The 24,345-nt window shown below is 41.3% G+C and overlaps 1 protein-coding gene and 2 long non-coding RNA genes across 10 annotated transcripts in view; 1 reads left to right on the plus strand and 2 right to left on the minus strand.

Annotated features, from left to right (window-relative positions):
- The window catches only part of LOC146545736 (uncharacterized), a 36,440-nt gene extending 35,133 nt beyond the window's left edge, over positions 1–1,307 (minus strand). For 2 of the 3 annotated variants that reach the window (XR_014880965.1, XR_014880964.1), the window contains exons 1-2: positions 985–1,306; positions 110–246 (exon numbers count right to left, since the gene is read on the minus strand). This is a non-coding gene — a long non-coding RNA (uncharacterized LOC146545736). Of the gene's footprint in view, positions 1–109; positions 247–984 lie in introns of all 3 variants that reach the window. The other variant, XR_014880966.1, reaches the window with a different exon arrangement.
- Positions 1–24,345, plus strand: part of KLHL1 (kelch like family member 1) — a 275,645-nt gene that overhangs the window by 188,588 nt on the left and 62,712 nt on the right. The gene's annotated exons all lie outside the window — the stretch shown is intronic.
- LOC146545737 (uncharacterized) overlaps positions 14,723–24,345 on the minus strand; it is a 38,094-nt gene continuing 28,471 nt past the window's right edge. For both annotated transcript variants that reach the window (XR_014880962.1, XR_014880963.1), the window contains 2 exons: positions 22,159–22,320; positions 14,723–21,284 (listed from right to left, as the gene is read on the minus strand). This is a non-coding gene — a long non-coding RNA (uncharacterized LOC146545737). The remainder of the gene's footprint in view (positions 21,285–22,158; positions 22,321–24,345) is intronic.

Consider the following 24,345-nt stretch of genomic DNA (forward strand, 5'->3'; position numbering starts at 1 on the left):
CTCTCAGCAGGAAGTCACCTACAACAACCACCCTTCTGTTGTGGCATGGGGTCAGCTGCTTCAGCCGAGGCAACCTCAAGGGTGCATCTCCCTCCACACACTTACTCACCTCTCCCTCGAGTTCCAGGGCCTCAACCCTATTGTGTAGAGGCATGTGGGGAGCTGAGGATGGTCAGGATGGGGGATGCCCACTTCGCCAAGCCATTCGGTATCCATTTCCACTCCTCTTCATATCTCAAATTGTTGCTAGGGGGAGGAGAGGACAGCAGGCTCACTACAGCACTCTGTGCCAGCTGGTTCTCCTCTCCCACCTGTTTGCAAGGCAGCAGGGGGTGAAGTGCTCCATGTGGAGCCTCAGCTGGCTACCAAGATCTCAGGGTCGACAGGGACTGGCACCACTAATCAGTCTCCCTCTCACACTCTTTTATGGTCCTCAGCCTTTCCACCTCCTCCCTCAGGTCAACCACAAGGCTGAGTAAGTCATTTGGCTGGTCACATCTTATACAAGTGCTGCCTCCATCGCCCAGGACTGCAAAGGCCAGGCTCTGGCACTCATGACAGCCAGTGACCTGTGCACTAGCATCTTGTGTTGGGGCTTCAGTCTGAGTCTCCACACTTGTCTTAGCATCAGCTATCCTTTCAAGCATGCACAGGACCTCAGTCTGGGTTTCCTTGTTCTTTTTGGCTGCAGTCTTGTTTCTGCGTGAGCATGGGACTTCTGTCTGGGTCTCCACAATTTTTGTGGCAGTAGCCTTCTGCCAGGGTGCAGCCATTGCAAACCAGCAGGCCCACTAACACTACTAGATAGCCTTAACGGGGTGTGACTGATCAGCCCCACCCTGCTGCCAGTAGTGCTGGCACCGCTCTTGTCCTGTTAATAGGTGCTCCCGCACTTATCACTCTCTTGACAGCGATAACAACCTTCCTTGCTGTGTAGTCCCGTGTATGGCTGGCTTACAGTTGCTCCTCGTTAAAATAGCCTACCTGATCTTCACATCCCGACTCCTCCTTTCCGTCCCTGAGGCTTTTTCTAGGCGAGGGGGTGGACGCAGAGCTGTTGCCCTGGCAACGCCCACTTCATGTTGTCGGTCGCTCTTGCGAGAACTGCCCGGCCGAGTGCTGTCCGGCTGCTTTGTTGTCTCGCGTATCCCTGAATGACAGAACCGACCGAAACCCCCTGTATCTCGCGGACAGTCGCTGCGATTCTGGCTGGGACAGCTCTGAAGCAGCGAACCTCGGCGATCAAGGGCTTCTTCCGGGTTTCCGCCCGTTTAATTCTCCCGCCGTTGCCCTGGCAACGCCCCTGCCGCGTCAGCCGCTCTGGCGAGAACTGCCCAGATCTAATGTGGGCATCTTAATTAGATTTCTTGCCCAGGGACAAAAAAAAAATCCTAACCTAATCCTATCCTACTTAAATATCCTGTAAAGTTGCTGGGGAGAAGGTGAACTGATCCACCTTCTGTATATCTGTGATTCTGTCCTTATTTCTAGAGATACTTTATGGGAACCTGTAGAAAATGCTAAATGTTTAAATTATCTCAGATGCTTATATGGCATCTGATGATATATGATTTTAAGTGTATGTTAATTTGCATATTACACTCAAGCATAAGCCTTGTAAATCCTAGCTTGACTTTGACACTGAGATGCAAACTTGTGAATTCCTTGAGCAGCTCATTTGTCACGTGACAAAAAAGTATTTCTGTCTCCTGATAAAAAGCACAGTTAACAGTTAACCGTCAATATGCTGAGGTTCATCTAGTTCAAAACTTTTCAACTCTTCTGGGCTTGATAAAGAAATTGCAGGAGTCTTTACTTAACAGAAATGGAGGGTATCACTGTGTATCAATCATTTCGCCTTTTTTCATTTCCTTAAATATCCCTAGCATTGCCAGAGTTCAGCTGACACACATTCACATCAGACTAGCAGCGGGGGTTTTTTGTACATATTTTTGTTAGAGTGGTTCTCACCTACTAGTCTGTTTTGAATGCTTGGTAGTAGTGTATATTCTGTTGTTCTCTACAAAATTCTGTGAATTCTTTCAATCATTTTTAAATAAAATTGATGTCAGGAGATTATAACTTCTGGAAGGATTTAAAGTGTTATTTGGTTTTATATTCAATTATACCAGTAGATTTCTCTACATCAGCTAGTTTCCTAACCTCCCACTTTAAGCAATCAAGACCAAGTGCAGTTCAAAAACAAAAATAAACTTATGTGTAAATTTGAGATATGCTGTTATCATGCTGCCCAGTTCCCTGCAGATTTTCTGGAAGGGCTCCTTCATAAATTCAGTGCTATATTTAATGGTCATATGTGGATTCCTAGACACCATGTAGCATCTCAAATGGTGCTAAATACTTGATTTTTTTTAATTATTTTTTAATTTTTTTTCTGTGAGTGAATAATTAATTTACCCTTTATATGAGATAGGGATTTGAATGCTGAATTGTATCAGGAAAATATAAACTTGAGAATGTGAGAAAGATTGAGAATAATTTTAAATCGTTTTTATGTAACTTAAGTAAAGATAATTTAATTATATTTAAAAATGAGTAACTTCTCAGTCCATAAAAGAGGAGGTTTCAGACAAGCTGTATGGATAATCTCCATATTCCTCTATTAGCTTAGCACTGTAGGAGCAATTGTCAATTAGTTTATAACACCCAGTACAGGGATGGCATGTCCTAATTTATCAATGTTTTATATATAGATCTTGATATCTTGTAGTAGAAGTAACATTTTTTTTTTAAGAGTACATAATCCCAAGGGGTCCTGTTTGTTCTTTTTGTGCGTGTATGTTTAGTCATCCTCTTTGGAATCATTTTTATATCTTCTTTGGATAAATTTTAACTAATTTGGATGTTAGGAAATTATGATTTACATTTGAAAATACTAATATGTGCAATGAAAGCTGTACAAGTAAGTGCAAGAGCAATGGACCAAATAACGGTGGTGTACCTCATACCATTTTCCAGTTTAGACTCAGATTTACAGGGTTTTTTTTTGTTTGTTTTTTGTTTTTTTTTCATTTTATTGTACAAATAGACTGCATTAGAATAGCTTGCATGGATCTCGGCAATGAAAAACAGGCACAGCTTCCAGCAAAGATTCACTGTCAATCTACTTAATCTACCAAGACTTGCCAAAGTACTTAACACCCATCTGTGTAGTAATTTTAAAGAAAATGAATGGGAGCTAAGTACTTTAAAAAGTCTATTAGTGCATTTTGTCTCTAAACGGAGTTGCAAATTTGTGACCACTTTTTTTGAAATCTTATTTTGAGTACATTCTTAGATATTTATTTCCCTTAGACCATCCTCTATTTTCATCTAGGAGTATGCATGTGATGATTACAGTGCTATTCAACCCTTGCTGTATATAATGAACACTGTTGTTTTACTCTCTAGTAATTTATTTTGCTCATAAGTGACAACAGCAGCAAAAATCCAGTAGCACTGTATTTTTAAATGATGTTGTGGAGTTTACAATGTGGCAGGCTCTATTTTGTCCCAATGAGAGCATCAAAGAAATTGGTGTTTTATCACAAAATTAAAAAAAAAAAGTTTATGCAGGCTTGAAGTCTTGTTTTCTAGTCACTTCACCAGCTCTGCTGACCATCTCTGCACATTGTGGAGCAACTCAATATCCTTCTTATAGTTAGGGGACCAAAAGTGAACAGCGTACTCCAGTTGTGGCCAGACCATTTTAAGAGTATATCGCCTTCTTTGTGGTAAGTGCACACTGCTAGCACATCTTCAACTTAGTGTTCACAAGGGCTGCCAGGGGCTCTCCTGCCAGGCTGCTTTCCAGCTGGATTGCTTACAGAAGGTGCTAGTATCTGAGGTTGTTGCTTTCCAAGTGCAGGACTCGGCTCTTCATGAACTTCATGAGAATCCTATCAGGCCATGTTTCCAGCTGGTTACTATCTCTCTGGATGGCAACATCAACGTCTGGTGTGTCATCCATTTCCCCAGTTTTGTATCATCAACAAACATGCTGAGGGTATACTGTGCCAAATCTTCTGTATCAGGAATGATTTCTGTGAATTAGTATAAAGGTACCTAAGCTAGTTTTAGAATGGCTAGCTTATCACAGAATTGTAGGGGTTGGAAGGGACCTCTAGAGATCATTGAGACCAACCCCCCTGCCAAAGCAGGTTCCCTACACCAGGTCCATCACCCTCACCGTGAAGAAGTTCTTACGCACATTCGTGTGAAACTTCCGTGCTGCAGCTTATGTCCGTTTCCCCTCATCCTGTCTCCACGTACCACTGAAAAGAGACTGGCCTCACCACTATGGCCGCCACACCTAGATATTTATAAACCTGGATCAGGTCCCCTCTCAGTCATCTTTTCTCAAGGCTAAACAGACCCAGTTCACTTAGCCTTTCTTCACAGGGGAGATGCTCCAGGCCCTTCACCATCTTTGTGGCCCTCTGCTGGACTCCTTCCAAGAGATCCCTGTCTTTTTTGTACTGGGGAGCCCAGAACTGGACACAGTACTCCAGATGGGGCCTTACCAGGGCAGAGTAGAGGGGTAGGATCACCTTCCTCGACCTGCTGGCCACGCTCTTTTTAATGCACCCCAGGATGCCACTGGCCTTTCTGGCCACAAAGGCACACTGCTGGCTCTGGCTCACGGCCAACCTGTTATCCACCAGGACACCCAGGTCCCTCTCTGCAGAGCTCCTCTCCAGCAGCTCATCCCTCAACCTGTACCAGTGCATGCAATTATTCCTCCCCACATGTAAGACTCTACACTTGCTTTTGTTAAACCTCTCTGATTTCTTACTGCCCAGCTCTCCAGCCTATCCAGGTCTCGCTGAATGGCAACACAGCCTTTAGGCATGTCAGCCAATCCTCCCAACTTCGTATCAGCAGTAAACTTGGTGAGGGTGGCCACTATCCCCTCATCAAGGTCATTATTGGTGAATATGTTGAACAAGACCAGACCCCGCACTGACCCCTGAGGAACACCACTGGTTACAGGTCTCCAGCCAGACTCTGCACCACCAACGACGACCCTCTGCGCTCTGCCAATAAGCCAGTTCTCAACCCACTTCACTGTCCACTCATCTATCCCACACTTCCTCAGCTTTGTTATAAGGATGTCGTGGGAGACAGTATCAAATGCCTTTCTAAAATCAAGGTAGACTACATCTACTGCTCTTCCCCCATCCACCCAGCATGTGACAGCATCATAGAAGGCCACCAAGTTGGTCGAGCACGACCTCCCCTTGGTGAACCCATACTGACTACTCCTGATAACCTCCTTTTCTCCCAGTTGTCTGGAGATAGTATCCAGCACAAGCTGTTCCATCACCTTTCCAGGGACAGAGGTGAGGCTGACAGGCCTATAATTACCCGGATCTTCCTTCTTGCCCTTTTTGAAGACCAGAGTGACACTGGCTATCCTCCAGTCTTCAGGGACCTCCCCTGTTATCCAAGACCTCTCAAAAATGATGGAGAGCGGTTCGGCAATGATCTCCGCCAGCTCCCTCAGTGCACGTGGATGCACCCCATCAGGTCCCATGGACTTGTGGACCTTAGTACTGCCTAGGTGCTCACGCACATCCTCTTTCCTGACTAAGGGGAAGTCTCCTATTCCCCAGACCCTCTCACTAACCTCCAAGGTGTGGGAAACCTGAGGGAGAGCCTTTTCACTGAAGATGGAAATAAAGAAGGCATTCAGTATCTCTGCCTTCTCAGCATCCCCCATTACCAGAACCTCCCCCTCACTTAGTAAGGGGCCCACATTCTCTCTAGTTTTCCTTTTGCCGTTAACATACTTGAAGAAGCCTTTGTTATTATCCTTTATCACTTTAGCCAGATTCAATTCCAGGCGGGCTTTAGCCTTCCTCGTTGCATCCCTGCAGGCCCTGACTACATTCCTATATTCTTCCCAAGTGGTCAGACCCTTTTTCCACATTTCATGGACCTTCTTCTTTCCTTTGAGCTTGCGCATGAGCTCCTTGCTCATCCACACAGGTCTCCTGCCACCTTTTCCCGATTTCTTGCTCACAGGGACGCACCGATCCTGAGCTTGGAAGAAGAGCTGTTTAAATGCTGACCAGCTCTCAGAGGCCCCCTTACCTTCTAACACCCGAGCCCACGGGATAGCTCCAAGTAGGTCCCGGAAGAGATCGAAGTTGGCTCTCCTAAAGTCCAGGGTAGCAATCCTACTGTTTGCTTTGCTTCTTCCACTCAGGATCTTGAACTCCATCATCTCATGACCACTACAACCCAAACTGCCCCCAACCTTTACTTCCTTAACAAGTCCATCCCTGTTGGTGAGAATAAGGTCCAGTAACACCCCTCCCCGCGTCGGTTCCTCCACCACCACCTGCATCAGAAAGTTGTCTTCAATGCACTGCAAGAACCGTCTGGACTGTGCGTGCCTGGCCATGTTGGTCATCCAGCAAATATCTGGATAATTGAAGTCCCCCATAAGCACCAGTGCCTGGGAACGTGACGCTACATCCAGTTGCTTATGGAAGGCCTCATCAGCCTCCTCATCCTGATCAGCGGGCCTGTAGTACACATCCACAACAGTGTCACCCTTACCAGCCTGCCCCTTGATTCTCACCCATAAGCTCTCCACTGCTACATCACTCTTCCCCAAGTGAAGTTCAATACATTCTAGCTGCTCTCTCACATAAAGAGCAACTCCACCACCCCGCCTAGCCAGCCGATCTTTCCTAAAAAGCACGTAGCCCTCCATGACAACATTCCAGTCATGCTAGCTGTCCCACTACATCTCCGTGATCGCAATGAGATCATGACCTCGCGACCGCACGCAGAACTCCAGCTCTTCCTGTTTATTCCCCATGCTACGCGCATTAGTATACAGACACTTAAGAGAAGCAGCATCCCCCCATCCCTCTTCAAGCCTTTGAACTCCACTGTCTCCAACCATCAAGTTCTGTTTGGAGCCTCAAACTGCCCCCTCAGTCCCAGCGGTCCTCATTTTGTCCCCTTCCCCCTTCATACCTAGTTTAAACACCTGTCAATAAGTCCCGCCAGTTCCTCAGCTAGAACCCTCTTTCCCCATGGAGACAGGCTGCTTCCATTTGCAGCCATCATGCCAGGTGCCGAGTAAATTGCCCCATGATCAAAAAAAAACAAAACTCCTGCGTTTGCACCAACTCCTAAGCCATTTGTTCAAGAGATGGGTTTTTAGGCTCATCCTAGTATCCTTTCCTGCCACTGAAGGTACAGATGTAATAACCACCTGCACACCTGTTCCTTCAACTACCCGCCCCAGTCCCCTGAAGTCATCTTTGATAGCCTTCAGGCTCTTCTCACCAACTTCTTCACTGCCAGCCTGTACAGTCAATAGTGGATAGTAGTCAGAAAGGCAGATCAGTCTGGGAAGTCTCCTAGCAATGTCCCTGACCCATGCCCCAGGGAGGCAGCACACCTCTCTGCGGGTAGGGTAGGGTCAGGCTGGCATATAGGGCCTTCGATTCCTTGCAGCAGGGAGTCGCCTATGACAACCACCCTTCTATCCTTCTGGATGAAGGAAGTCTTGAGGCGTGGGGCTGACTGCTTCCCCCGAGGCACCCTCACAGGTGGGCCTCCCTTCACACCTGCACACGCCTCTCCCTCGGGTTCCAGGGCCTCAAATCTATTTCGCAGAGGCACCTGGGGAGCCGAGCACGGTCGGGGTGGGGGTGGGGGATGCCCACAACGCCAAGTAGTTATCTGTTTCCACCCATCCTCCTCTCTCAAACAGCTTTGCTTTGCTCGGCAACAACAGGGCAGAGGCTCCTCCACTGAGCAGAGGATATCACCTTGCCCTCTTGGGAGAGAGTTTTGACCCAGTCCCACACCCCCTAGTTCTTCATAAGTATTGTGAGGGGTAGGAGCAGACTGAGGGCTCACTGTATCAGGAGCACAGTCTGTCTGCCGATTCCTCTCTGTCACCTGTTTGCAAAGCAACTGGAGGCCACATGCTCCATAAGGAGCCTCAGGTGCACGCCGGGACTTCGGGGCCAATAGGGCCTGGCACCACCATTCACTTTCCTTTTCACAGTCCTTGATGGTCCTCAGCCTCTCCACCTCTTCCCTCAGGCAGGCCACCAGACTGAGAAGGTCATTGACCTGGTCGCACCTTACACAGGCGCTGCCTCCATCGCCTGGCACTTCAAGGGCCAGACTCTGGCACTCATTGTAGCCAGCAACCTGAACGGTAGCGTGCTGTTTTGGGACCTCAGTCTGGGTCTCCACACTCTTCTTGGCTGCAGCCTTCCTCTTACGTGTGCAGGGGACCTCTGTCTGGGTCTCCACATGTTTCCTGGCAGTAGCCTTCCGCCGGGACGCAGCCATGGCAATCAAGCAGACCCACTAGCACCAGCACAATCAGAGTAGCCTTAGCAAGTGTAACTAAACAGCGCCGCCCCATTACTGATAGTGCTAGATCTGCCCTCGCTCTTTTTCCAGGTCGTTGATGGGTGCAACCGCACTTATCACCCTCTTCACAGTGCCAAAACTCCTCGTCTGTGTGGCACACCACTGCCTGCTTCAACGTTCTTATTAGGGGGGGGGAGGGAGGCTGGGACGGAGAGCCGCTACCCTGGCAACGCCCCTGCCATGTGAGCCGCTCTCGCGAGAGGTGCCAGGCTGCTCCCATGCCTCGGGAATCTCTGGAATGAGGGAAAACCGAGCGAATCCCCTATGCACCCCACGATCAGCCACCTCAGCTCTGCCTGGGGCAGCTCCGAAGCAGCAAACCTCGGCAATCAAAAAGAGACAGTATCAGGACAGTAGCAGTGTGAGAGTGCACTCCAAGAAAAAGTATTCCTTCATGAGTCAATTTCTGCAGTTAGCTAATGTTGTAGATCATACCTTTAAGGATGGTGCAGATATAATTCTTTGAAAGCAATGAAATCAATAATCAATAATTATTTTCAGCAATAGGTAACAGCTAGTAGTTTTCAAAGCAGAAATCAATGTTATTCTTAATGTCAGTTGAAAATCATCACTTACAGAGTCATAGAATCATAGAATTGCTCAGGTTGGAAAAGACTTTAAAGATCATCGAGCCCAACCGCGATCTAACCATCCAACCCTCATAACCCTCTGCTAATTCATGTACCTGAGTGCCACATCCAAATGGTTTTTAAACATACTCAGGGATGGTGACTCAATTCTTAACAACCCTTTCAGGAAAGAAGTTTTTCCTGATATACAACCTATGCTTACCCTGGTACAACTTAAGGCCATTTCCCTTCATCCTGTCACCTCTCACCAGTGAGAACAGACCAACTGCACTCTTGTTGTAAGTACCTTTCAGATATTGGAAGAGAGCAGTAAGGTCTGCACTCAGCCTTCTTTTCCCCAGACTGAAAAGTCCCAGTTCCTTCAGTCTCTCCTCATAGGGCATATTCTCCAAGGCCTTCACAAGACTTGTTGCCCTTCTTTGGACCTGCTCCAGCACCTCAATGTCCTTTCTGTAGTGAGGTGCCCAAAACTGAACACAGTACTTGAGGTAAGGCCTCACCAATGCTGTGTACAGGGGCAGGATTACTTCCCTAGTCCTACTCACCACACCATTCCTGATACAAGCCAGGATGCCATTGGCCTTCTTGGCCACCTGGACACACTGCTGGCTGACATTCAGCCAACTGTCCTTCACTACACCAAGGTCTTTTCCATCAGGCAGCTTTCCAGCCACTCCTCCCCAAGTCTGTAGAGTTGCCTGGGGTTGCCGTGACCGAAATGCAGGACCCAACACTTGGCTCTATTGAAATTCATATAGTTAACCTTGGCCCATCAATCCAGTCTCTCCAGGTCCCTCTGTAGTGCCTTTCTCTCCCCAGGTAGATCAACGCTCCCTCCCAACTTGGTGTTGTCTGCAAACTTACTGAGGGTGCACTCAATCCCCTCATCAAGATTGCTAATAAAGATGTTAAATAGAAACGGTCTCAGTACTGAGGCCTGGGAGACACCAAATGTGACCAGCTACCAACTGGATTTAATTCCATTGACCACAACACTTTGGGCCTGACCATCCAGCCAGTGTTTCACCCAGAGGAGCGTACACCCATCCAAACTGTGGGCAGACAGCTTCTTCATGAGGATGTTGTGGGGGACAATACTGAAGTCCAGGTAGAGCACATCAACAGCCTTACCTTCATCCACTAAGCGGGTCACCTTGTCATAGAATGAAATCAGGTTTGTTTGACAGGATTTGCCATTTGTAAACCCATGCTGACTGGGCCTTATCCTCTGGTTGACCTTTAACTGGTCCATGATGGCTTCCATCATTATCCGTTCCATAACATTCCCAAACACCGAGGTGATCTGATAGAACATCTTTCCAGCCCTTTTTGAAGATGGGCATCACCTTTGCCAGTCTCCAGTCTGCCAGGATATCCCAGGTTAGCCAGGACTGCTGAAGAATAATGGAGAGTGACTTGGCAACCATATCTGCCAACTCCCTCAGCACTCTAGGGTGCAGTCCATCCAGCCACATGGACTTGTGAGCATCCAGCTTTCTCAGCAGGTCCAAAACCATCTCATCGTGGATTATGCAGGGCCTATTCTGTTCCCCATCCCTACCCACCAGCACAGGGGGCTGTGCTCCCAGGGAATAACAAGTCTTCAGTAGACTGAGGCAAAGAAAGCATTAAGTACCTTAGCCTTACCCTGATCCTTGGTCATCAAGTTGCCCTCGGTATCCAACAAGGAATGGAGATTCATCCTAGCCCTCCTCTTGTTGTTGATATATTTATAGAAATATTTATTGTTCACATCTGGCTGGACTTCGGCTTTTCTAATTTTCTCCCTTCATAGTTTCACCTGTAATCATCATAAGTAGCTTGCCCACTCTTCCAGAAACCATAAACTTTCCTTTTGCTCTTGAGTTCCAGCCAAAGGTCTCTGTCCAGCCAGTCCAGCCTCCTTGCCCGTCGGCTCATTTTCCGTGAACTGGGGATAGTCAGCTCCTGCACTTTTGAAATTATTTCCTTAAAGTATTCCCAGCCATCCTAGGCTCCCACGCTCTCCAAAACGACCTCCCAAGGGACCCTCTCAACCATGGTCCTGAAGAGGTTAAAGTCTGCCCTCTGGAAGTCCAAGGTGGCAGTTATGCTGACTCCACTCTTTGGTTCAGCAAGCATTGAGAAATATAGCATCTCGTGATCACTATGCCCCAGATGGCCTTCAACCTTTACATCCCCTAGAAGACCTCTTCTGTTAGCAAACAGCAGATCCAGGATTTTGATTCCCCTTGTTGGCTCCTTCACCAGCTGTGTCAGGAAATTATCTCCCATACACTCTAGGAACCTCCGGGACTGTTTCCTATCTGCTGTATTATAAATCCAGCAGATGTCTCTGAAGTCCCCCACAAGAACAATGGGGAGAGACCTTGAGACCTTACTCAACTGTAAAGTGTCTTGTCCACCTCTTCATCCTGGTTGGGTGGCCTGTAGCAGACTCCCACGATAATATCAGTCTTATTGGCCTTTGCTTTTATTCTGACCCATAAGCTCTCAACCCTCTCATCACCATCATTAATTTCCATATATTCACAGTCTTTCTTAACAGAGGGCTACACCACCACCCTTTCTGCCTTGCCCATTTCTTTTGAAAAGTTGGTATCCATCCATCACAGCACTCCAGCTGTGCGAGTCATTCCACCATGTTTCCGTGATGGCAACTATATCATAATTTTCTGACCACACAATGACCTTCAGCTCCTCCTGTTAATTGCCCATGCTGCGTGCATTAGCGTAAAAGCATCTGAACTGGGCCTCCTTTTGAGTGGCAGTAGTCCTAACACCTTCATGACCATACTCAGGTGTTTCCACAGACACCACATTCAAAGCAACCTTTGTGTTCTTCTACACAGGAAGGGTGAGTCATCCTCCTCCTTCACCAAGACACAAGACTGTGGGATCTTACTAGCACATCCCTCTCCTACATGAACTGGGATGTTACATACAGGCTCCATTCTAGTGACCCCAGTTACATCCCACCCCCCTTTGTACCCAGTTTAAAGCTCTATCAATGAATCTTCCCAACTCCCATCTTCAGACCCCTTTCCACCAGTGGGAGAAGCTACTCCTGTCGGTTGCCATTAGGTCTGGTCTCATGCAAACAGAGCAGGGGTCAAAAAACCTAAACCGCTGCTGGGCACACCACGCTAAGAGCCAGGTGTTAATCTGTTGGCCCATCATATTTAGTCCTTCATCATTCCCTATAACTAGAGGGATAGAGGAGAACACAGCTCGTGCTCCTGAAACCTTTGCCTGTCACCCCAAGGCTCTCAAGTCCTTTTTCAGAGTCTTTAGTGAAGTTCTTCCTATATCATCGCTGCCTACCTGAAACAGCAATAGGGGATAGTAATCCGTGGGCTGAACTAGAGAAGGAAGTTTCTTCCTTATGTCTTTAACCTGGGCTCCCAGGAGGCAACAGACCTCCCTGTGTAGAGGGTCTAGTCTACATATTGGCCCTTCTGCTCCCTTTAGCAGAATCACCGATTATAATGACACATCGTTTTTTCTTTGGCCGATGAGCTTTTAATGCTGAGTGAGGTCCGGTTAGAGTTTGGTAACACCACCAACTGGGGAGAACCATCATCACCGCCACTGTCCAGTTGTCCCTGCAGAGGACTGTACCTGTTCTCCAGGGGCAGCTGGGGCGACAGAGGAACTTCTAGGAGGATGAGCCTACATGGCTGAGCAGGGACCTTTTACCGCCCCACACCTCCCAGTTCTTCACCCAGTTGTTGATATGGGGAGGAAAGGACATGGGGCTCACTGCAGCAGGAACACCGTCTGTCTGCTGGTTCCCCTCTGTCACCTGTTTGCAAGGCGCATAGGGTGACATATTCCATGTGGAGCCTCAGCTGGCTGCCAAGATTTGAGGTTGATAGGGTTTGGCACCACCAATCAATCTCCCTCTCACATTCCTTTATGCTCCTCAGCCTCCCCACCTCCTCCTTCAGGTCAACCACAAGGCTGAGTAAGTCATTTAGCTGGCCGCATCTTACACAAGTGCTGTCTCCCTCACGTAGCACTGTAAAGGCCAGGCTCTGGCACTCACTATAGCCTGAGATCTGTACACTAACATCTTGTTTCAGGACCTCAGTTTGGCTCTCCACATTTTTCTTAGCAGCAGCCTTCCTTTTATGTGTGCATGGGACCTCCGTCTGGGTCTCCACATTTTTTGTGGCAGTAGCCTTCCACTGGGGTGCAGCCATGGCAAAACAGCAGACTCACCAGCACTATTCGGGTAGCCTTAATGGGGTGTGACTGATCAGCCCTGCCCTGCTGCCGGTAGTGCTGGCACCGCCCTCATCCTATTACCAGCCTGTTAACGGGTGCCCCCGCACTTATCACTCTCTTCACAGTGGTAACAATCCTCCTCATTTTGTAGTCCCGTGAATGGGTGGCTTTCTGTTTCTCTACATTTGAACAGCCCACTTGATTCACACACCCTCTCAGTCCCCGAGGCTTTATGTAGGCAGGGGACGTGGATGCAGAGTCGTTGCTCTGGCAACGCCCACTTCACGTCAGCCGCTCTCGCGAGAGCTGCCGGTCTGCTCTGTTATCTCGGGGTTCCCTAGATGAAGGAACGGACTGAAAGCGCCCTGTCCGTTGCGGTTAGTCACTGTGGTTCTGGCCGGGACGGCTCCGAAGCAGCGAACCTCGGTGGTCAAGTAAGTAAAGGAAAAGGGATTGCAAATGCTTGGAATCCTGTAGTAGGATATCTTTAGTGGTCTTTCTGGAGAAAGAGTCATGAGAAGTTTAAGAGATGGACCTTTCCCTAGAGTTAAGTCATTATTTTTTTTGCACTGTTGTGCATTTCCTGCTTGCTTTCTTTTCCGTGATGTTGAATTTGTGTAATAGAGAAACACATTGAAAAACTTGCAAGAGTCTTGGAGCCATTAACATTTCAGTGATTAGTTACATACTTGTACTGGAATTATTATTAATCTTAAGCATTTATGATGTTTAACCTTGAAATATACTATACTGAAAAGGTGCTTAAGTTATACACAATTCTATTTTTAGGTGAGATTCTCTTCTCCATCTTTTTTATCTATTAGTAAGGCCTGAAGAACCTGTTCAAAAAAGGAAACACTACTCAGGGAAAAGTTAATTCTTTTGTGCATTGTTTCTTTGTACTTACTCTTTTTGAAATGGTATCAGTTTAGGTAGACTAAAGTTAACTGAGGTTTACATATAACCACATATAACCAGTTTAAAAAAAACAAAAAAAAACCAAAAAAAAACAGTAGCTTGCAGATGAAGGCTATTACCTGTTATTGACTGAATGGCATCTCTTGGCATGCTTTTATCTAGTTTTCTATTGCATTTTTCACTTGGAGTCCAAAAAGGAAAGAGAATTTGGTTCAGAAGAGTTTCAAATAAAAACGTTAATCTGTGAACCAAAGGAAAAGAGATAATAATTTGCCATAGTCCAGCATTTTGCTGGTGCTACTTTACATATTTTCTTCTTTTTTTTTAATGTGATTTATTTGACTATTTGATTGCCTTTCATAGAAACACTGTGTGACCTCTGTAACTGTTCTTATTTCTTTTGTTGTACTTTAACAGAATTTTAAAATATGTATGAGTTGGAGAATTATGATTGTATGTACGTTTTTGTATTTTTTTCCCCAGAAGAATGGATGGGGAAAAAAAAAAAAAAAGGATAAGATATTCTTAGAACAGATTCATTTCATAAAACAGTATGTATGGAAATCAAATATCAAACACCTGAGGTAGGTATTTACTTTAATAGGTACATTGTGACATAAACATTTTTTCTCCTCATTTACTATAAGGAGATCTCTAGCAAAATGAGATCAAATATGTATTCTGAGATCTATAAAATTAAGTGTAGAAAACCTTGCATTTTAGATTTTCCACTCCGTATTTCAGCTACTGCAGTGAAATATGTTGACTTAAAAATCGTTGTAAAAAAAAAAAAAAAACATAATTAAAGACAGATGTGTTATCATTCACGGGAAAAAGAAACTAAAACAGTCAATGTTTTCCTAAATTCAAAGCATTTGAATCATTAACAAATCAGGCTGAAAAGTAAATTGTTCAAGTTAGTGTCCATTTCAAGGACATACTCGATTGTGGCACTTAGTCTGTAAAGAGTCAGTGTGTGTGTGCCAAAAGCTGTGATCATATTTAAGAAATAAGATAAAAGTAAAATTCAAAGAGTGAGTTAAGAGATAATAAGGAGCCACTTACACAAAATAATATGGAGATTTCAATAAATGGGCTCATTAATAAATGGGCTCACTAATGTTGTGAAAGTAGTTTTAACACCGTATTTTAATTACTTATCACAAATGCTAACAATGAATATTCCAATCCCATTACTCAGTTAATTCAAGAGATGGGAGAAAATAAGAAGTTTCTTCATTTGTATATGATATGCAAAGCCTCAGAGAATGTGTGTTTGTTTATCTAATATATTCATTTTGGTAACACAATCTTAGTTTAAGAAAAACAAGCTTCAGTTTTGAAGTGGGTGGAGGGCTGGAAGGATGTATGATTTCAATTGTATGGTAGAAAGACAGCTTAGACATTCTTCTGAATATAAAATTATTTTTAAATGTGTGAGGAAGAGGTTGGAAGTAACAGTCAGTTAAACACTGAACATATTTAAAGGGAGTTCATCACCAAAAATAGCAGCTTAGTAGGTGTCAGAGTTTAGGTAGACATTAAACAAAAATGTTTCTTTCAAAATTCAGTCCAATAGCATTCACTGTTATCACTGTGCAACTGATCTCTTCACAATATGTTATCACTTACAGATAAATGAATATGTGCTGTGGCTAGGCAGTAGATTACAGTTAGATTACTTGTAACAGAAATGGTTAAAATTATATTATTCTATCTATATTATTCAAGAGTGATCAGCTCTAGACTTTCTTAAAATCCTCAAGTGTGCATAAAATAATCCCTTTGAGAAAACAAAAAAACTTGAGGGATTTCTTAGTATTATTGAATACTGAACATACTGTGAACAGTTGAGTACACAAGCAACACAAATTCCTAGTTTTGTTTACTGAATATTTGTATTACAGAAAAAATGCTTAGAAATAATCTCTGGCCGAAATCTGATTTATTTAAATCAGTAACTAAACATCAATAAGAAGGAAGGAATGTTCAGTGAACTTAAAGAAAATTGTCAAAGACAGAACAAAATGGAGCATACTAAATTACAGATAACAATAATCCAAATACTTTTTTCCTTCAAAAAAATGTTGTTCTCAAGACTGTTAAAACAAATAATAAAAAAGGATAAGTATAAGTTTCCTTTAAAATTTCAACACAAGGCCTCTTAAAAAAAAAAAAATCCAAAACCACAACAGTCCAATTAGTAAAGCAGATGATTATGTAGAATTTAGCTCAATTTATTCAAATTCTTGCAAAACAGAAAGATTATGAAGTAATACTACTAAAGTTTGGTTGGATAAAATAGGATTTAGAGATTAACTTTAAATTTTAGCTGTATATGTGATCACTTTGTAGGCTTGCGACCTTGATATTTAGGAGTCCAGAAGAGATAACAACTTATGTGTTTTTTTTGTTGTGTTTGTTTGTTTTTAAGTTAAACGAGAGAATGAGGGAAAATTTCTGTTTCAATCTGTATTAGTGAAAATCTAACTGCAAATCAAGTTCTGAATGAAGAAAATTTATCTTAGAGATAATTTGTAGTAAAGGAAAAATCTTGGTTCTGAGATGTGTTCATTACATTTTTTAAGCATGCAAGCACTTTTGTGCTAGAACTATGCAATAAGAGTTTTTAAGGGTTTTTAAGTTTGGCAGAAATGACAAAAAAAAAAAGGCAAAAAAAAAAAACTAGAGGCAAGAAAACTAGGCTGTAGTTTTCTGTAGGAAATGAAGCAAAAATCAATCTACAAAACATAAGACAAAAATAAAACCAAAATATTGCATGATATGTAAGGAGTCTTTGATTTTGATTACTTCAGTCTGAAAGACAAATTAACTTGTAGGCTATTTTCTACTATTGTTTTTCTTTTTTGTCATTTATGTAGTATTATTTAAGATAAGTATTGTTTTCAGATTTTGAGTAAGAGATGGTAAAAAAACATACTGATTTGTCACCAAAAACTCATTCATAGATCTTTTTGAGCCCTACAAAGAATGTTTTTATGTCGACTTCTGTTATTGTGTATGTCAGGGAGATACATTTTATCTTCTTATAATGCCTGTTAAAGAATCAGCAAAATGTGAAAAATATAAATTATTTTGAAAATTCCTGAGGAGTAATATATAAATAATTATAAATATAAAATAATATTTTATATATTTATTCTAGTAATAAGTGCTAAGTCAGGATTTTCTCTTTGTTTTATATTCATTTTTCGAATTTTCAGTAAAGTTTTCATACTATACATTGCAGTGCTAAGTAGGTACAGTGATTTGGGATAACGCTATAATGAGACTTAAGAACCATCTGGAATGTGTTAGTCTATATTAAAAATTAGGACTCTGCAAAAGAAAATCAAATTGATTTGAACAAAGCATTCAGAACTTTCAGAAAAAAAGTAAAACCTTTGGTTACGCTATTTTATCTCTCAATTTTATTGGATTTTTATTAAACATAAACTCAGACTACCATCACTTCTGACACAGAAAATTAGTTTAAGTGGTATATTTCCTAGATAAAGTAAACTAGCATTCGTTATTCAATATCTATTTTTTAAGAAGATTTATAATAATATAGAATCACAATACATTTGAAACCATGCCTGTTTTCACAGATTTAAAACTTCTTAGTGAGATTAACATTCAGATTATTTACCATCAATGTTATTTAAGTTTTTAACTATGAATGATAGGTATTCAATAATTGTAAACTAAGCCAAAGATCTTGTTCATATCATCCATCATTTTAATTCTAGAGAAGACATGGATGTATTCATTCAGGCAGAATCCCGAATTAAATGAAGCATGACAAAAGGTATTCATACAGAAATAGATCTATTCAGTATGCTGTTAATGATATTAGCTCAGTATGCTTTTGTTACTAGCTGTAAGATCGAGTTTAACTGGAAACAATTAAGATTGATCTCGGGCTGTTCTTGGAAAAAGAAATAGCAAAACTATTTAACATCATTTCAGAATTGTCCTGAAAAACATCCTATCTCCAAGATCAATTAACCTCTATTAAAAATGAAATGAAAACTGCTAATCAGTTGCCAAGTGTGGAACCAATGTTCAGATCAGTCAAGGAAGTGTGCATAAATATTAGGAAAACTGAGTATTTCTTCAAACTGTTAAGATGAATTAAACAAATGCAAGTAATTAATTCACTGTTTTGTTCATCTGATATGTTCAAAAGTTTCTAAAGAAGAATAAAAACCTTAACCATTATTAAAAATTAGTCTTTATAACCAGAGATTATGTATTGAACAGAAGTAGCTCAGAGATGTTTCCTTTTATAGAAAAAGCGAATAGTATTTTATATGGAACTTAATTCTTTCATGCTTACAGTGGAGCATAAACTACCTAACTGACATTTCTGAAAATAGGTAAAAGATACAGTTTTAATCAGAATTTTAAATTTAATTAAGTTGATTTTAAGTTTAATTAATTTTAATTATGTTGAAATCTGCAGTTACAACAATTTACAGGCATTTCTATCAGTTGCCTAAAATACTTTCATATAAACTTTCATATCAACTAAAATACTTTCATATGTAAACCAATACATTGACATAAGAATACTTATTTTTCTTCTAGTTTTAGACAGATAAAAAAGTATTGTAATAAGCATTACTGTCTAGAGATGCATATTCTTATCGGTTAAAGCAGCATAAAAGTGGTAAGACTTTGAAAAGGGGCTGACAATTTTGTTTAAGAAAAGTTCTAAATTAATACTTCTATACTTTCCAGGAATTCATGCAAATCATTTATTTGTTTTTCCTTTTAATCTGTACAACGAACAATCGTGATGTTTCCTTCAGAAGCCTCAGTTTGTTCCCAATGGCTCCATTATTATGATCATCAATAATGACCAGCCATATCAAATCTGCATATAGAAGAAAACATATAAAAGAGTGATGCTGGCTTATTAAATATGTTTGGAAGATCATTCAATATATAAACTTACAATGCCTCTTCAGATTTTTGTTTCATATGGTAACGTGTTTCTCTGATTCAAGGATGTCAAGTGACTTCAGAAACAGTTTGTCTCAAGAAAGAGAATCGTGGGCTTTGTTAAAATTATGTCATATAAATCTGCATTTCATTTACTCACAGTTCATTTAAAGTATTTAAGCTTTTGTTCTTACAATTATTAATATGATTAAGATAAAACTAATGCTGTGTTCTGTATGACATTGGAATGTATATTACTGAAAGCACAAGTCTGTTTTTTACAGGGAAGATAAATCTAGATAAAGGAAGAATTTTTAAAGAATAGACAGTAACGTTTTGCCTACAGTAACATGAATGTATTTGAGTACTGAATTTAATTCTCAGAGCATAGAGAAGTTATGTGTTGTTAAGGACAATTCAAAGTGGTGGATCAAACTAAACAGGTATGGACATATGCAGAGAATCACCTTGAATGATGCTTAGCCCTTTTGGCAGCAATTATCACTTGGAAATAGAAGATAACGTCTTGCAAGTGGCAAAAGAAAAGAGTTTGTTAGAATACCATCTGATTTGAGAGAGTGAGGCATGGAGTGGAAAACATGAAATGGAAGTAAGAACTTTTCATTGACCAGACTTCAAGATCTATTATGGAAGTAAAATGATCAAGTAAGGTACTACTGTCAAGTAAAGGACAATTGGATAGTGTAACATTCAGATATTTCTTTGTTATTGTTCATATTCATTGCCTCAAGAAAAGAACTTCAAAACAAGAAAATTTAATGAAGACCAAAACGTAATTAAGAAAATACTCAACAGCCTGTTAAAATGTTTTTGATAGGATGAACAGTTGAACTGTGTTATCCTAAAGACTGACAACGTAAATCAATAGAAGAATAATCAAGAAAACAATGTTCTAAGTGGGAGTTGGCCCATGTTTAACAGCCTCTACAATGGCATTGGTGCTAGGAATGTGTTGCCCATGTAGTCCATCTTTCATCATCTGAACAGCTGGAAGTCAGAAGATGCCAAATCTGGACTACATTGTGGCTGTGGTAGAATGGCTAGCCAAGATTGTCAGTGTGCTCCATGTTCTTCAGACTGGTGTAAGGCATAGCATAAAATGACTTGGATTGGAAGGGACCTGAAGGACCCCTAAGTCCTTCTCAGCAGGTTGCTCTCAAGGAGGTCTTCTCCCATTCTGCATACATATCTGGGAATACACTAACTCAAATGCAAAACCTTGCACTTTGCTTTGTTGAACGTAATTAAGTTCACATGGCCCCAGCTTTCGAATTTTGTCAAGGTCTCTCTGGATGGCATCCCTTCCTTTTGCTCTATCAACAGCATTGTTGTGTTGCAAAAGAAAGGTTGTCATCTTCTGTGGCCTGACTCTGGAAGCTTGAGCCCCCAGCTTAGTCAACATTATGATGTAGTGGTCAGAATTGATGATTGATTCTAGTTCCAGGAAATCCAGAAGGCTCACCCACTTTTCTATCCCAAAAGACAGTGCACATCACATTACTAGCTGAGGGTTGCTTTTTGAACTTTTTTGTTGATAGGGTATTCATGCGTTGTAACTCCTGATTGACTCCAGCTCACTGTGATGATACCATGTCTCATTACCTGTAATGATGTGATCCAGGAAACTTTTATCTTCACCTTTTATTGGTTCAATAGGTCCTGACAAGCTTGGATGTTCTAGTATGAGCATTCATGGTACCCACCTGACGCAAACTTTGCAATATTCTGACATTGCCATCATTGTTTCCAATGCACGATATTATTATATCCATTATATCCAGTGCACTGATATTCAGCTCCATATATAGTTCCCTCATCATAATCTATTGATACGTATGAATGAGCTGATCGCGATAATCCTCATTTTGTGGTGTGACATTTTGGATGGTCATCCAAAATGAAGCTTGTCTTTCATATTGGTGTTGCCACCGACTTCATCACCTCATTGTGCTCACATCCACTGTTTGGTCTCCATACACATTCAGCAAGCATAAATGAATGTAACTGAATGCAATTTTCTCCACATGAGGAATGACACAAAATTCAATGGCATAGTGGGAAGATTCAACTTCTACTGTCATACCGTCAACATCTGCCTCTGACATCATGAGCTGATGTAATAAAACATAAGGCATTACTTTTGGATCAGCACTCGTATACCTATTACAGGAAAAAGAAAAAATTATGATTAAATGGGTTTTTAAGAATATGAAAAAGTGTTGCTCAGATACAGGAAGAGATAAGGGTGGTTTTTTCAGTTTGTTTTGTTTTTTATGAATGAAAAGAAAAAAGCAATGGCTACTTTCCATCAACTTTTGCAATTATTTTCTGTTTATATCTCTTCAATCTACATGTGAATTAGTGATACGGATTTACTTTAACCTTGATGATGCTGCAGATCTGCATATGTGTTTTTAGATAGTGCTACTAGTTTTAATTCCTATTTCTTCCATATTATCACAGTATTCCTGCTACAAATATTGTTGTCTTTCCCGGTTCTTCCATGTCTTGGATGCTAATAGACCCATTTCACCCTCAAGGTGGGACAGATTTGTATTCTCTTCGTGTTCCTCTCCATAACCTTGTAGACTTTTCCAAGAGTGGGGCACAGGGAAAGGAACAGTGAATATTCCTTTCCCAGGTGGATGGCATCTTCATTTTCCCTAGGAGCTACAGAATTTCATTCTAGATATCAAAGGTTCAGTGGAAGAGGATAGGACCAATCCTTTCTCTCAGATGGTGATTTCTCTAGAATATGTGAGTTTTCACTTGATATTATTCAAGGGAACTAATTAAATCATCTAGATAGTAATTGAAAATCAATGCCATAAAAGATGGGTTAAGGGAGTTTTTTCAGGGAGCAGAAGTGGAACTGCTTCTCCAGGAAAGAAGCTGGGATCCAAAGATGATACCAAGCCAGGTAGGGCAAAGCCCACAGCAGTACAAGTGCAGTTCCACAGCGTGCCTGCTGTCAGTCCCAGTGTCAGTCACTGAACCAATACAAAATTCCTGCTTCTGTATTCATTAGACTTACCTTTCATTTTGGAAGTACTTTGCTACTTTTCACTCCAGATCTCAAAATGAATTTGATTTCCTGAAATGAAGCAAGCCGGCTTTCTTAGCATTGTTTTGAAGATAAATTAGAAATACAGCTGGGAAGGAACTTCATACTGTTTTTTTGTTTGTTTGTTTTAATCTGGCAAAAATAAGTACAGTGAAAGTTACTAAAATTTCTCAGAATACTACCAGTTTGAAAAATTCTAGCCATGTTCCAAAGCATTGTAATTTAATACTGCTGGAGTATCATCAACATGGTTCTTGTAAGAAGAAATAGCTCTGTGAATTTCAGTGTGTTAGTAAAACCAGATCTTCACTTGATATTAGATGTAAGTCCCTCTTAATTAAGAATGTCATAGCTATGAAATAGTAAGCTCAACATAGTATGGTTTCCAGGGAAACATCCTTATTAATAGAATTTGTTGATCATGTACATCCTGATTACATAACAATATATTGATTATTTTGTTGTAATAAGGAAAGATAACTATGGAGTAGAAAAACAGAGAAGAATATTGAAAGAGACAAGATAAACCGGTAGGCTTTATAGGACTCCGTTATTTTTTCTAAGCAGTAGCTTTAATTTCAAGTATTTTATTTTTTTTAAATTCACAGGATTTTACTCAGAAATCCAGTGATTATCACAAATTAGCCAGTGTGGTAGATTGAGTGCGTAGAAGGAAATGATTTAGAATTTTTCTGAAAATTTGTTTTCTCATATCTGCACTGTTGAAAATAGAGCATAAGATATATTATCCCATCATAACAAGACTTATTTTTTCTTTATTTTTAACAAAAATGATTTTTATAATTTTATGAATTGCGCAAAAGCTTTTTTTTTTTTTAATTTTATTTTGAGGCACATAAACATAGGTTTTTGTCTGTTTTATGAAGTTTTACTTAGAAATGGCTTCTCATTTCTAGGATGAATTTCTTTACAAGAAAGCAAAAGAAGGCACAGCCTTTGTTTGTGTCTGGTGCATGAGACCTCAGTCTTTTGTGACCGAACAGCATCAACTGATTATCACTCCTATGAAACACTTGTAATTCACTTGGAAGATCTCATAGGGATAAATATTTAAGAGCCTGAGCGCAGATTGAGATGATAAACTATAGAAATAGCTGTCTGTCAGGAAGTCACCAAATAGAATTGTTGATCTTTCATCTTTGCTAATATTTGCCTTTAAAAAAAAAAAATCAAAAATTGTTGTCAGTTAATTCCCTTAAGCATTAGAAAGGTATAGGCTTAGGTAACAACATATTATCTCAAATTTGTTCTGGGGAAATTAATAATTTGATTTCTTAGCTTTGTTGTGCCTGTATTGTGATAAAGTAAATGTTGACAGAATGCAGTATGTGCTTGAATAGTGGTACATGCATGTTCAAGCATATTGCAAGAGAATACTTCATCCTATTTAGAACTTTGAACATGACTTGTCTTCAGATCTTTTATTTTTCATCTACTGAGTACTGTGCTGAGGACTTCCAAGGAAAAAGAATCACAAAAATAATGAATTAAGAATCTTAATATTATGAATTGTAAATTAATGTTATGAAATATAGCTACTAACAATGTTAACTAGCACACTTTAATATTCTTAGTTAGCATCATGAACTGCATAATAACTGTCATAGTTTAACCCTGGTAGGGAGCTCAGCCCTACAAAGCCCTTAGCATACACGCCCCCCTCAGTGGGATGGAGGACAGAGTCAGAAAGCTAAAAGTGCAAGGTACAAGGCAAAGAAGAAGCTGCACATGCTGGCAAAGCAAAAGAAGGAATTCTTTCAGTATGTCCCGTCAGCAGACAGGTGTTCAGCCACTTCCAGGAAAGCAGAGCTTGTGACACATAACAGCTTATTGGGAAGACAAACTCCATAATACAAAGTATCTCTCTTCCCCCTTCTTTTCCCCGGTGTTATTTTCCTGAGCATGATGTCATATGGAATTGAATATCCCTTCCACTTTCTTGTGCGCTCCCATCCTCCTCACTGGCAAGGCAGGAGAAGCGGAAAAGTCCTTGACATTGCATAAGTACTGCTCGGCAGCAGCTAAAACATTGGAACATTCTTTTCATCCTAAACCAAAAGGCAGCACCATACCAGCTACTACAGGAACAAACAAAAAGAAAAAACAAAACAAAAAAACATAATTTAAATAATAAAA

Source organism: Meleagris gallopavo, chromosome 1, assembly GCF_905368555.1.
Source record: "Meleagris gallopavo chromosome 1, MGAL_WU_HG_1.1, whole genome shotgun sequence".
Taxonomy (NCBI): domain Eukaryota; kingdom Metazoa; phylum Chordata; class Aves; order Galliformes; family Phasianidae; genus Meleagris; species Meleagris gallopavo.